The sequence below is a fragment of the Dreissena polymorpha genome, chromosome 15 (genome assembly GCF_020536995.1).
Source record: "Dreissena polymorpha isolate Duluth1 chromosome 15, UMN_Dpol_1.0, whole genome shotgun sequence".
Taxonomy (NCBI): Eukaryota; Metazoa; Mollusca; class Bivalvia; order Myida; family Dreissenidae; genus Dreissena; species Dreissena polymorpha.
The window spans coordinates 64,136,981-64,149,587 of record NC_068369.1 but is presented as its reverse complement, the minus strand read 5'-3'; the positions used below and the strand labels follow the sequence as shown (position 1 = coordinate 64,149,587).

Below are 12,607 nucleotides of genomic sequence, written 5' to 3'. Positions count from 1 at the left end.
AACTTCATCGGAAAGAAAAAGCAAAACGATTGAAGGAACAAGAATTATTGCGAGAAACACGTAGGAAACAGAAAGAAGAAAGAATACGGAAATTGAAACGAACAAAACAAGAATTGGAACAAGATATGATGGAAACACAGAGCACAATTACGTCATTAGACGAGGAATTGGAACCTGTAGAAACATATGACCGACACAAATATCTAAGAAATGCGGAACGGAGAGTGTCACATAATCCACCATTAATGTTGAAACCGAGTGTTCCTAAATTTTCGGACCCAGCTCAATTTACAGAATGGAAAATAGAAATCGAAAGTATGATTCGGTCAAAAATTTACCAGAAAGACATACTGAAACAGTGCGTTAGAAATGCGATATCTGGAAAACCAAGGAAGGTTTTAGCAACATTGAAAGCCACAGCAACTTTAGAAAACATTTTGTCAACGATGGAAAGCAATTTCGGTGATGTAAAAAGCGGACAAAGCATAATGGAAGAATTTTATCAAGCCAGACAAAATAAAGACGAAGACATAACGTCATGGGGTATTCGAATTGAAGAAATGATCCAAAGAGCTTTAGAAAAGGGTGAACTACAAGAAAACAAGAAGGAAGAAATACTGAGAACAAAGTATTGGAAATACTTGAGAAATTCAGAGTTGAAGAATGCTACCAGAGTATTCTATGAAAACTGTCTTACATTTGAAGAGTTACGGAAACGAGTGAGAAGAGAAGAACAGGAATTGAAAGTATCACAGGACAGACAAGAACAACCCAAACAGATAAATACAATGCAAATAGATCAACAATTGAGCATATTGAATGATCTTACAGAGAAATTACAAAGTATGCAAAAACAACTAGACTTACTAACAAAGGAGAAAGAAGCATCAAAAGACAATAGAAGTGAGAGTGTGACCAGAGAATACCGGAGAAACGATGCCAGACCACAAACCGGATATAGGAGAACATTTTCACAAGGAAGAGGTTACTCCGGAAACAGAGGTCCATATAGAGGCAGACGACCGTACGGACAAGATGCTTATCATAGAGACAGCAACTCTCAACAACATTTAAACGGGAACCAGCTCTAATTGATGGGGTCAATGAGGGCTGTGAGGATACCACTATCCCCAAACAGAAACCAGCTGAAAACATTTTTAGTAGAATGGTGGGTAATGCTAATCTATCTACTATTACTATCAACGGCAAAGAGACAACCGCGCTTATTGACAGCGGGTCTCAGGTCAGTATTGTAACTGAAAAGTTTTACAACGAAATGACACCAAAACCAGAACTGATGTCATTGAATGAATTTAATCTTGAATTAAAAGCAGCTAATGGCACCCACATTCCATATTCTGGATATATTCAGACAACAATTGAAAGCAAAATTTTGGACATGAAAGTAGAGACCATTCTTCTTGTTGCGCCGGTTGACGAGAGTCATGGTAGTGCTCATGTCATAATTGGCACAAATATAATCAGATATATAAAAGACTTGTACAGTGATGAATGCCCGGATGATAAATGGAAAGCAGCTTTTCTGGCAATAGAATCGAACATTGGAAAAGTGCTTGCAACCAAAGATATCACGTTACATCCAAATGAAACCAGGACAGTGGTAGGTTTCCTGCGGAAACGTCAAAATACTGAAGCAGCAGTAACTGAACAATGCCAATTTGACAGTCATGGGGCATTGGTATGTCCAAGAGTTGTATCTATAAATACTCGTGGCAGAAATGCGAGGATACCCGTGAAATTGTGCAACATATCAGCAAGACCTGTTAAAATAAGAGCAAAACAGGAACTTTGTGAATTACAGGAAGTTAAAGTTCTACGTGAAGCTCCAATACTGCAACCACCGAGCGCAACCATATCATCTGTGAATACTTCACCTGAAACAGAAAATAAAACAAGTTATGAGAATATGAAAAAGGAATATGATGTTGATCTTGATGGAGCTGATTTAAGTACAGAACAAAAACAACGGGTTTATCAGTTGTTTAGAAAATGGGATACAGTGTTTCCGAAATCCAAATTTGACATCGGACACACAACCGCAGTTAAACATTCCATCAATCTGACCAATCCAGAACCTTTTAAAGAGCCGTATCGACGAGTGCCCCCAGCTCTTTTCAATGAAATCCGAGAACATCTCAAAGAAATGATAGAAATGGGAGCTATACAAGAATCTCAAAGCCCATGGTCATCAAATTGTGTAATCGTTAGGAAAAAGGATGGAACCATACGATTTTGTATCGATTTTAGAAAACTCAATGCAGCAACGAAGAAAGATAGTTATGCCATACCAAAGGTTGAGGATACACTACACCTTCTAGCTGGATCACGGTACTTTTCGAAATTGGACTTGAAATGCGGATACTGGCAAGTCGAGTTAGAGGAAGATGACAAGGAAAAGACAGCGTTTCAAGTGGGTGGATTAGGGTTTTATCAATGTAACCGTCTTCCATTCGGTCTCTGCAACGCCCCCGCAACATTTCAAAGGTTAATGGAACGCTGTATGGGCGATTTAAACCTGAGAGATTGTCTCATTTATTTGGATGACATCATTATTTTTTCCAAAGACGTCAATACTATGATTTCAAGACTCGACCAAGTGTTTTCTCGTCTGGCCGAATATAACCTCAAAATCAAACCATCAAAATGTGAATTTTTCAAGACAAGAACAACTTACCTCGGGCACGTGGTATCAGCAGATGGCATAGAAGCAGATCCAGTCAAAATAGAAGCAGTTAAAAATTGGCCTACCCCAAAGTCTGTAAAACAAGTGCGCCAATTTCTCGGCTTCGTTGGCTACTATCGCCGATTCATAAAAGGGTTTGCTTCCATTGCAAGACCATTGAATAACCTGCTGATAGGCCATCCTACTAAACGGAAGTCTCAAGAAAAACACCAACGAACCAAACCAGTACCATTTCAATGGGGATGCGAGCAACAAACAGCTTTCGAGGAGTTGAAGCAACAGCTCACCAATCCACCTATTTTAGGCTATGCGGATTATACATTGCCGTTCATACTGCATACAGATGCCTCCTTAAATGGATTGGGTGCTGTCTTGTATCAACGCCAAGATGGACACGAGAAGGTCATAGCTTATGCAAGCCGTTCCCTCAAACCATCAGAAAAGCATTACCCGGCGCACAAATTGGAGTTTTTAGCGCTGAAATGGTCCATGACGGAAAAGTTTCATGATTATCTCTACGGTGCGGAAGTTGAGGTTATCACGGACAATAACCCGCTTACCTACGTGCTTACGACTGCAAAATTAGACGCGACAGGACAACGATGGCTTGCTGCATTAGCCAACTACACGTTTACCACACGTTATCGGGCTGGGAAAAACAACGCCGATGCAGATGGGTTAAGCAGACTAGTAGTACAACCGGAAACAATAGCTGCTCTAACCACTGCAGTTACAGCCGATATGGAACAAGCACCGTACTGTTACAGTACATCCGTACCTGAAAGTGAACAACCAGAGGTATGTGATCAAGTCCCGGAGGATGTCCTGCAGACATACGCCTTGAGTTCGCACGATTGGAGAAAGTCACAGCTTGCCGATCCAGCGATCTCCACGGTGATACATCATTTACAGGCTGGCACAAGACCTTCTGTAGTCCATTCCTCATGTACCAGTGTCTTGAAATATAACAGACATTGGTCCAGTCTTGAGTTAAAGGAGGGGGTTTTGTACCGAAGGACAAAAATATGTGAGCAAGAGTACAGCCAATTAGTTTTGCCAGAAGCATTACGCGAAATAGTGTTTCGTAGCCTACATGATGACCTCGGCCACCAAGGACGTGATCGGACATTGTCATTGTTCAAACAAAGATTCTTTTGGCCAGGAATGGAAACGTTCGTAAAAGACAAGATCAGTAATTGCGCCCGATGCATAAGAAGTAAAACTCCAGCTGAAATTAGTACTCTCGTAAACATTGCAACGTCATCACCAATGGAACTTGTTTGCATAGACTTTTTAAGTTTGGAGAGATCAAAAGGTGGATATGAACATATATTAGTCATCACCGATCATTTTACGCGATATGCGCAGGCGTTTCCAACGACAAATCAAACAGCGAGAACCACAGCGAAAGTGTTGTTTGAGAAGTTTTTTGTACACTACGGCTTTCCGGAGCGTCTACATAGCGATCAAGGTACAAATTTTATGTCTGGCCTTATAAGCGAATTGTGCACGTTAGCTGGCATTGAGCAATCGAGAACAACTCCATATCACCCTATGGGTAATGGGATGACGGAACGCTTTAACCAGACACTGCTGCACATGTTATCTACACTCGAGGAAGATAAGAAATCGGACTGGAAGTCGTATGTTGCACCGATGGTTCATGCGTATAACAGTACAATACATACCAGCACTGGGTATTCGCCGTATTACTTGATGTTCGGACGTCATCCAAGATTAGCGATCGACGCCCTACTGGATTTACCGTCGAGCGATAATGGAACGGTGAACAAGAATGAATACAGCCGCAAACTTCGAGATAGACTTGCGACTGCATATAGTCGGGCGAAAGAAAACGCATTTCAGAGTGCTGACAAAAGTAAGAGGGTATATGACGCAAAAGCAAGAGCCGCAAAAATAAAACCAGGTGATTTGGTTTTAGTTAGAAATGTTACTCAACGAGGGAAGCAGAAAATCGCAGACAAGTGGGAAGATATACCGTATGTGGTAGTCGACCAGCCCAACACTGAAATTCCCGTTTATGACGTGAAGAAAGATCAACCCAACGCTAAACGTATACGTCGCGTTCATAGAAACTTGTTGCTGCCGTTAGGAATAACGGAACAGCATGAACATACACAGAAAAACACTCCGAGGTACATTATACCACAACGACGGTCTGACGCAAGATACATGTATGACGATGAAAGCGTACCCATACGCCGCTCGAACCGCCAACGTAAGTCGCCAAACTTGTACGTTGCGGGTTCACACTATACATGAAGGGAAAATACTACCAGTGTGAAGATACAGTGAAGTGTTTGCTAATGGACAATAGTGTGATATAAGTAATAAAGTGTTATTTTAAAAAGATGTATATATGTGTCTTTATAAAATTTGCAATTTATTGTACATTCATTTTCATATAATAAAATGTTTGATGGATACTTACCATTTCGTTTGTGTTATTACGAACAAAAGTATAGTATGTCTAACGTGATGAACGTTTATGTTTTATCACCGCAAGTTTTATAAATTTATAGAACATAATATAAATTAATGTCGGGACGACATTTCTAAAGCAGGGGGAATATGTCACAGGGTGTAAATTCTTATTTAGTTATTTGTTATTAGTGTCGAGTAGTTTTAGGTAGCTCTGATATAAAACCTAGACTGTAGTCTTAGTTGTTTTATAGCTAACATATAGTTGAATCTAACCTATTCTGAACACGTGCATGTAACAACCAATCATTCACTTTCCCTCCGATATTCAGTTGCCTGTTGAAAGTTGTTTGAGACAGCCATTGCATTTATTGAATTGCAATATTATATTATTTGTGTGGGATATTTTGGATTCCTGCAGGTAACTACTCTAAATCTTTTATTTATGTTCTCTTGTTTGTATTATTATTTAGGACATCTGACGGTTACGGTTGTGTTTATTAGTTAATTATTGAAATAACTTATTGCGAGTCATATTCACGCCGCCATGCAACGCTAGTCATTATTAATGTGTATTCCACTTGAATGCATACATATATTATCTTGATTATATATCTAATGGCATGTAATAATTGTTCCTATTTCAGATACCTTTATCGATCTATTAAAACTTTGAAAACATCGATTGATTCGATAGTTTGTCGTCGAACCCCAAGTACGAAAATTGCGCGTAGCTAGGCCGGCAACAACAACAAACTCTTTTGTAAATACAGCATACATGTATTTACTGTATAGCATTCACACATAGATTCAATGCATTAGCTACACTGACCATGATTTTTACATTTTATGTGCGAACAAAAGCAATCATTTGAATACAGCGGTTGCTATGGTAACGAATTTACATAAAATACATTAATTTCATTTAAATTGTTTAAATATCAGGAAAAAAACTAAATATTTACGTTTTTGTCAAATATATGATAAAACTGATTATAGTCAATGATCTTTATTTCAACATGGTGTTTATTTAATACATAGTAACAAAAAGAATCTAAGAAAATAGGTTGAGTTAAAGTGCAGCATGTCCTTTTTTTAGAAGAGATCCACATATTTTACAGTGTATTGATTTCAATCCATTTAAGATTTTGCACAACCTAAACATCATACATGTAATTTAATAGTGCCATACATATATGCGGGTAAAAATTTTAATGTACAGACATTTTGCTGATGGTAACCATGGTTACCATGGCAACAAATAGATAAAATATCCATTTTTACTGTTTTGAACAGCAAAAACACCTAATTTTATTAGTAAATCCTTTCCCATACATATCAGACATGAAAAAGAACAACATAATTTGACCAAACAATTTAATTACAATTTGTTTACAAAACCCACATAGTAAAACCGCCATAAATAAACACAAATAATGACAACATGTACTTCTATATCAGAACAATTAAAGATGAACATGTATTATTTTTAAGGCATTAAAAGATACCTTCTATAAATCAGTTAAAATAAACATAATACCATTATCATATAAATATAATTAATTCCATCAACAAATAAGTAAATGCTAAAATAATGTTTCCATAGCAAACATCATTCTTATTTTACATGTAAATGGGTTTCTCAATCATGGGTATGATAAGCTTCAACAAAACTTATATATTACCACCTGTCATAATAAATGAACACACATAGACATATGGCTAAATGTTTTGACAAACTTTATAAAACATGTTTCAAGACATGACATTTTACATTAATAGCATCACATCATAAGTTTCAATTTAGAAAATAACATGCCACAAGCCAATTTAATATTAAAATGTTCACACTAGTAACTGTTGCTGAAAAGTTCACCAATGAACAGTTTATATGGTAAACAATAACATATAACTTGGTAATCAAAACAAATAATCTAAGGCTATTTGACAAACAGGATCATACAATTTTCAACCTTAAAACAAACAAAGATAGGACAGGGCACATGTTTTTTGCAATTTCTGAGTTACACAGACAGTTTGTGTTTTTTTTTACTTCGGCTTGGGACAGGTAGCTTGTCTACTGAGGTCGGATTAAAAAAAACTGCACTATTTCCTCATAAAGGTACCATTGTCAGCCGATACCGAGTCAAGGTCCTTTAATTCAGGCTGGGCAAGACTGGCTAGACATTGATGGTAAGAGGTCAGCACTCTTTAAAGTTTAACAAACAGTGATTTTCAACTGTAGATTTTTCACTTGTTTTACAAAATACCAAGCCTGGTTTACCAGCATCAATGAGGAAATGTTGGTACTTTCAAATGTTCTTCAAGGGTATGAACAACTGGGCAAGAAAAGTTTTCCAATCGTATAGGTGCACAGGCTTCTCCAAATCACCAATCATGTGCAGCACATTAAGTGCAGACCTTGAGGAGGTGGATACAGTCTCAGCAACAGCCTCGATGGTCTCTGCATCACAAAGTCTGGAAAAGTGTGAGGCATGAACATTGGTTAAATATTGCAGAGCTTTATTTCCTTCTTAGAGAATGGCAGTTTTTCAAACATTTGATAAGCTTGAGACTCAAATGTTCACAATTTAACTATTTAACTAAACTACTGTTTCACAATTTAGAACAATTCTCAACTCATTTTTTCACAAAATGAGGGGCCAAAGGCCACTTCACAAAGATGGGGAAAAGTCCATGTATTAAAAACATTTCTTATGAATACCGGAAGTAATAATTTTGACAGTGCTCATTGCAATATGTATACTAACATTATCAGATGGTAAATCATTATCTACTGATGAATATACCTACACTTTGACTTCCATAATCCAAAATGCCAATCAGGCTTGAACTTGATGTGGCCGCAGTCACCATCATCGAGTATCTCATTCGAGTGTGCAGCCCTAATTGAAAATGGAAAGAATATTAACATATCATTGTCACAATCTGTAAAAAAACCTAATTAAACTTAAACACAAATATTATGTCTTTTCTAAGCCCTTCTTATTTGTTAACCAAACAAAAAGCATTCCCAAACATTTGTATATCAAATATTCCATTGATTAATATGAAATCTATTTTAACATAATTATATGTAAATAAGGAGTGATTTTATTTTTTTCTGAAATTTTATCCTTTAAGATGCAAAAATGGTACCAAGTTTTCATGAAATAACATTGTATACATAAGTAAAAGTTCTTACCAACACTAACTCTCCACAATGCATACCAAAGTACACAGTTGTTCTTATTTTGTCCAGCAGTTGTCAAGTAGAAAACTGCCTCTTCCTCCCCTACGCCATAGTGGTGAAGCTAGTAATGCACATAGCCAACAACAGTGTTGGCGCCTTTCCCGGGTGATTCACCCTCATTCGCCAAGTAAAACACCTGTTTTCCTGCAAAAGAACAAGAAATGAAAATAAGAGCAAACTGACTATAATTGACTAATTGTTATTTGATACAGAAATATGCATTTCATATTTCACCTAAAATAATGACAGTCACACCAACACATTTTTGCATATTTAAGAACAATATGGGACAAGTAACTGATCTAGAAATTAATAATCACACCTACCTGTTAGTACCTTCACAGCAAACACCAAAGACTTCACATTTTTTCGCAGTCTTGAAGTAGTTTGGTCCAACCTAAGATATATTTAAGTTTTTAAAACAATTGTCAAGATTGAAAAGATAAATATATTTCACTTAACTTAATAGCAATATAACAAAATAATGCAATAATAATAATCATCATTAATAATAATCATAATAATTAAGTGTCTTTAAGAGTTTCGTTAAGTCTGAGCGTTATCAAGTGGGCTTTTATTACTAAATCCAATTCATCACGAGTGAGTTCATGGCACTATTGTCTAAAAGAGATTGCTTGTTGAAAGTCAATGACATCGCTGCACTGTTTGTTATGAAATGAATAACAGCCACATGTTAGAATTTGGAATTTGTTTTGCTTTTCTTGTTCCTTTAATTGTTTAAATCAAACAAGAAATTCTCAATAGGGACAGACATTCCATCTGTCTCGTTTAGCGCTGAATCTTGATAATTCTGTTTCTGAACACTTTGACTCATAGTTAATGTCTTCATCAGAATCTGAAGAGGGCACATTTTCATTTTAATAGTTCTAATACATGGCTTGTAATATTATCATGTATAATGCTTGATGATCTGTTTTGAAAATATTAATGTCAAGTTGTCAACCAAATTCAAATCTTCAATAAAAAATATCATCCTGGCCTTGTGAGATTTCATATGGGATCGTGCTTGCTGAACTTTCTTGTGACATATTTACAATTTAAATAAGTGCGCCATTACATTTTGTAACCAACAACAAATGTTTTTTTAGGTGAGGGGACCTAACATATGATTCGTATTCCAAGGTTGGCCTGATTAAAGCCTTATAAAGAGGCAGAAACATTTCTTCATCAAGACACTCAAAGGATCTATGTACTAAGCCAAGAGTTCGCTGTGCTTTATTCGTAATGTTTGTAATGTGTTGGTTAAAACTTAGCCGCTCGTCAAAAGTCACACCTAAATCTTTCTCATTTGTGACTGCTTCAATGGCTGTATAATTTCCGTCCGGGTCTCTCATGGAATAGCGAAAGTCACTTGTTGAACTTCCAAGGTGAAGAACTTTGCGTTTCTTTGCATTAAATGTTAATTTCCATTTATCACTCCAGTCACTTAAGTTATCTAGGTCAGATTGAAGATTATAACACTCCTCATTTGTTGTTACTGGTGAAAAAAGCTTTGTGTCATCAGCAAAAATCTTAACAATTCCTGATACTATGTCAGGTAAGTCATTGATAAAACACAGAAAGTATCGGTCCGATTACACTGCCCTGAGGGACTCCGCTAACTACATCTGTCCATGATGATAAAGTAGATCCTATACGAACACACTGCGTTCTTCTAGACAAGAAATCCCTAATCCAATTCAGGACTATTCCTCGAATACCCAACTTGTGTAATTTATGAATCAAATGCCCGTGTGAAACGCGATCAAAGGCTTTGGCAAAGTCCAGGTAAATGACGTCTATTGGTACACCTTTGTCTAAGGATTCTGTCCAATTATCAAGAATCTCTTATAACTGAATAGAGCATGACCTTCCTGATCTGAACCGGTATTGTGCGTCAAAAAATATCTTGTTGTCATTCATATGCTTAACGAGTTTATCCCGGACAAGACGTTAACATAATTTACACACCACAGAAGTTAGGCTAACTGGGCGGTAGTTTGCTGGCTCTTTCTTACTTCCATTTTTAAAAATGGGAGAAACAATGGCTTTCCTCCAATCCTTGGGAATAACTCCTTCACTCAACGTCTGATTAAATAAAATTTATAGTGGTTTTACTAGTTCCTTCTTAGTTTCCTAGAGAACCCGAGGGTGAATATAGTCCAGACCAGGTGATTTCTCTGGGTTAAGTGAATTCAAGGCTTTTAACACATCCTCCTCAGACAACAAAATATTCTCTAGTAAATTCCGATTTTCATGTGCAACAATATCAATATGGTCATTTCCTGCATTGTCTGGTCTAACAAAGACACTGCTGAAGAAGCAATTTAATGTTTCTGCCTTTAATATCAAAATCTGTCTTAGCTTCAGTATTATCCTCCCTTACCAACATGCCTATGGAATCCTTTGTTTTTCTCTTAGAATTAACATATCGCCAAAAGGATTTCTCTAAATAGGACCATTGTTTACCAAAATTAATGATTGTCAAGTTTATTAAAATATCTTACCTGATTTTAACTACGATCCTTCAATTGAAGAAATAATTGTCAGGATTGATTGACAATTTATTCCAAAGGAACTCGCAAACAAACGGTGAACAATGTCAATGCGTAGGCTAATTACGACACGCCATTTTTAGTAGAGGTCGCTCAACAAAGCAACGGTTACTTCCAACCAAATAAAAAATTATAAGTGTACATTGTCGATCAGAGCTCGGGGGCATTTCATTCTTCAAAAATATGCATATATCTCAAGTTTCAATAGGTTTTTCATAATATAATTATAACTTTATTTCCACTTTTATAACGCTGCGCTTCAATCACGCGCAGCTGAAAATAACGTCGACCGCATTTGTACTGATTTCTGCTGACGACATCACATATATTTATTTTCTCATGATAAGATATGTTCTAAGAAGGAGATACTAAGCTCTGATTATGACTTGACGTCACCAATTTGGTTCCAGCGCTTAAAGGGTTAACTATGAGTTTTGGGTTTAAATTAATAAACTACCAGTACCATTCAAATGCATTTTAGTTAATAATAAATGTCATTGTCATATAACACACAATAATGAATATGTCAATAAATGCACAGCATCTTGAATTGCCTGCCAACAAATAATGTTGTCACTGTCAGTTATGAGGAAAGAAAAAGATACTGTACTGTTTAAATGATCTCAGTACTCCAAGGCTAATGATAAATTTAATTTATTTGCGCGAATACTAAAGTTAATTCTGTATTCAACTTGGCTTTTAATTTTAGTCTCTGTCTGTAACTCAAGTGTAAACGAGAGAATCAGTATTTACGCGTTCTGTGATGTATATGCATATACTTATGTAACGAAAACGAATCATTTGATCAGTTATACTATTTATATCTACTTTTATAAAAAGAAAATCTTACGCACTATTGAGTTTTACAATATAAAACATATTTTACCTTCTTCTTCCGTGTTTGACAATACAGATTCCGCCATATTTGTTGTTGTTGTTGTTGTCACAATGCGTGTTTATATTTAAATTTACATTTAAAATCTATATTTAGTCGGGGAAAAACCCGATCCAAGGGTCAGTGGTTCGAGCCTTGGTGCGGCTTACTTTTTTCTTTCTTATTTTAACTTTATTTTTGTTTAATACTGGAGCACGTTATTTGCGATGTTTTAATTTATGAATTGAAAGCATTAAATGAAAAACTTCAAAAAATGCAATTTAAGTGTGAACAAGCCCCTTTAAAGCATACTATCTCAAAGGAGATACACCTACAAAGCGATGACTTAGAGCTCAGTTTCCACTTATTATGAGATACCATAGTATGAGACGAGTATTGGAACGCACAATATTTAAACTGTGGTACGTTTACATAGATAAAGTAGGTTTTAGGCTAGTCCAAATTGTCAGTTTATTCTAATGGCATTTTTATGCGATTAGCCATATAAGAAGAGACAATGTCTTTCATTGGTGTGCACGATTCCAACAATACGGAAATCAGTATATGTTTTGATAACGTCTGTCCGCGATGAAGCTAACGTATGAATATTCGTTGATCGAACATGATCGCATTGCCAGAAAGCTTGGCTTATACATGACCTGAGACGATGCACATATACTTCATTACCGGCATTTATATAATATATAATGTTTATGTTATCATTTCGAAACACGTTCCAACATAACATCACAAAATATGGGCGATACGTTAACAATAAA

The 12,607-nt window shown here is 36.2% G+C and overlaps 1 long non-coding RNA gene across 1 annotated transcript; it reads right to left on the bottom strand.

Moving 5' to 3' along the window:
• Positions 1–6,139: 6,139 nt before the first annotated feature.
• Positions 6,140–11,049, bottom strand: LOC127860287 (uncharacterized). The gene is made up of 5 exons (XR_008039676.1): positions 10,907–11,049; positions 8,726–8,796; positions 8,352–8,543; positions 7,961–8,052; positions 6,140–7,624 (listed from the first exon to the last, which is right to left on the bottom strand). It is a non-coding gene; the product is annotated as an uncharacterized LOC127860287 (long non-coding RNA).
• Positions 11,050–12,607: the final 1,558 nt, after the last annotated feature.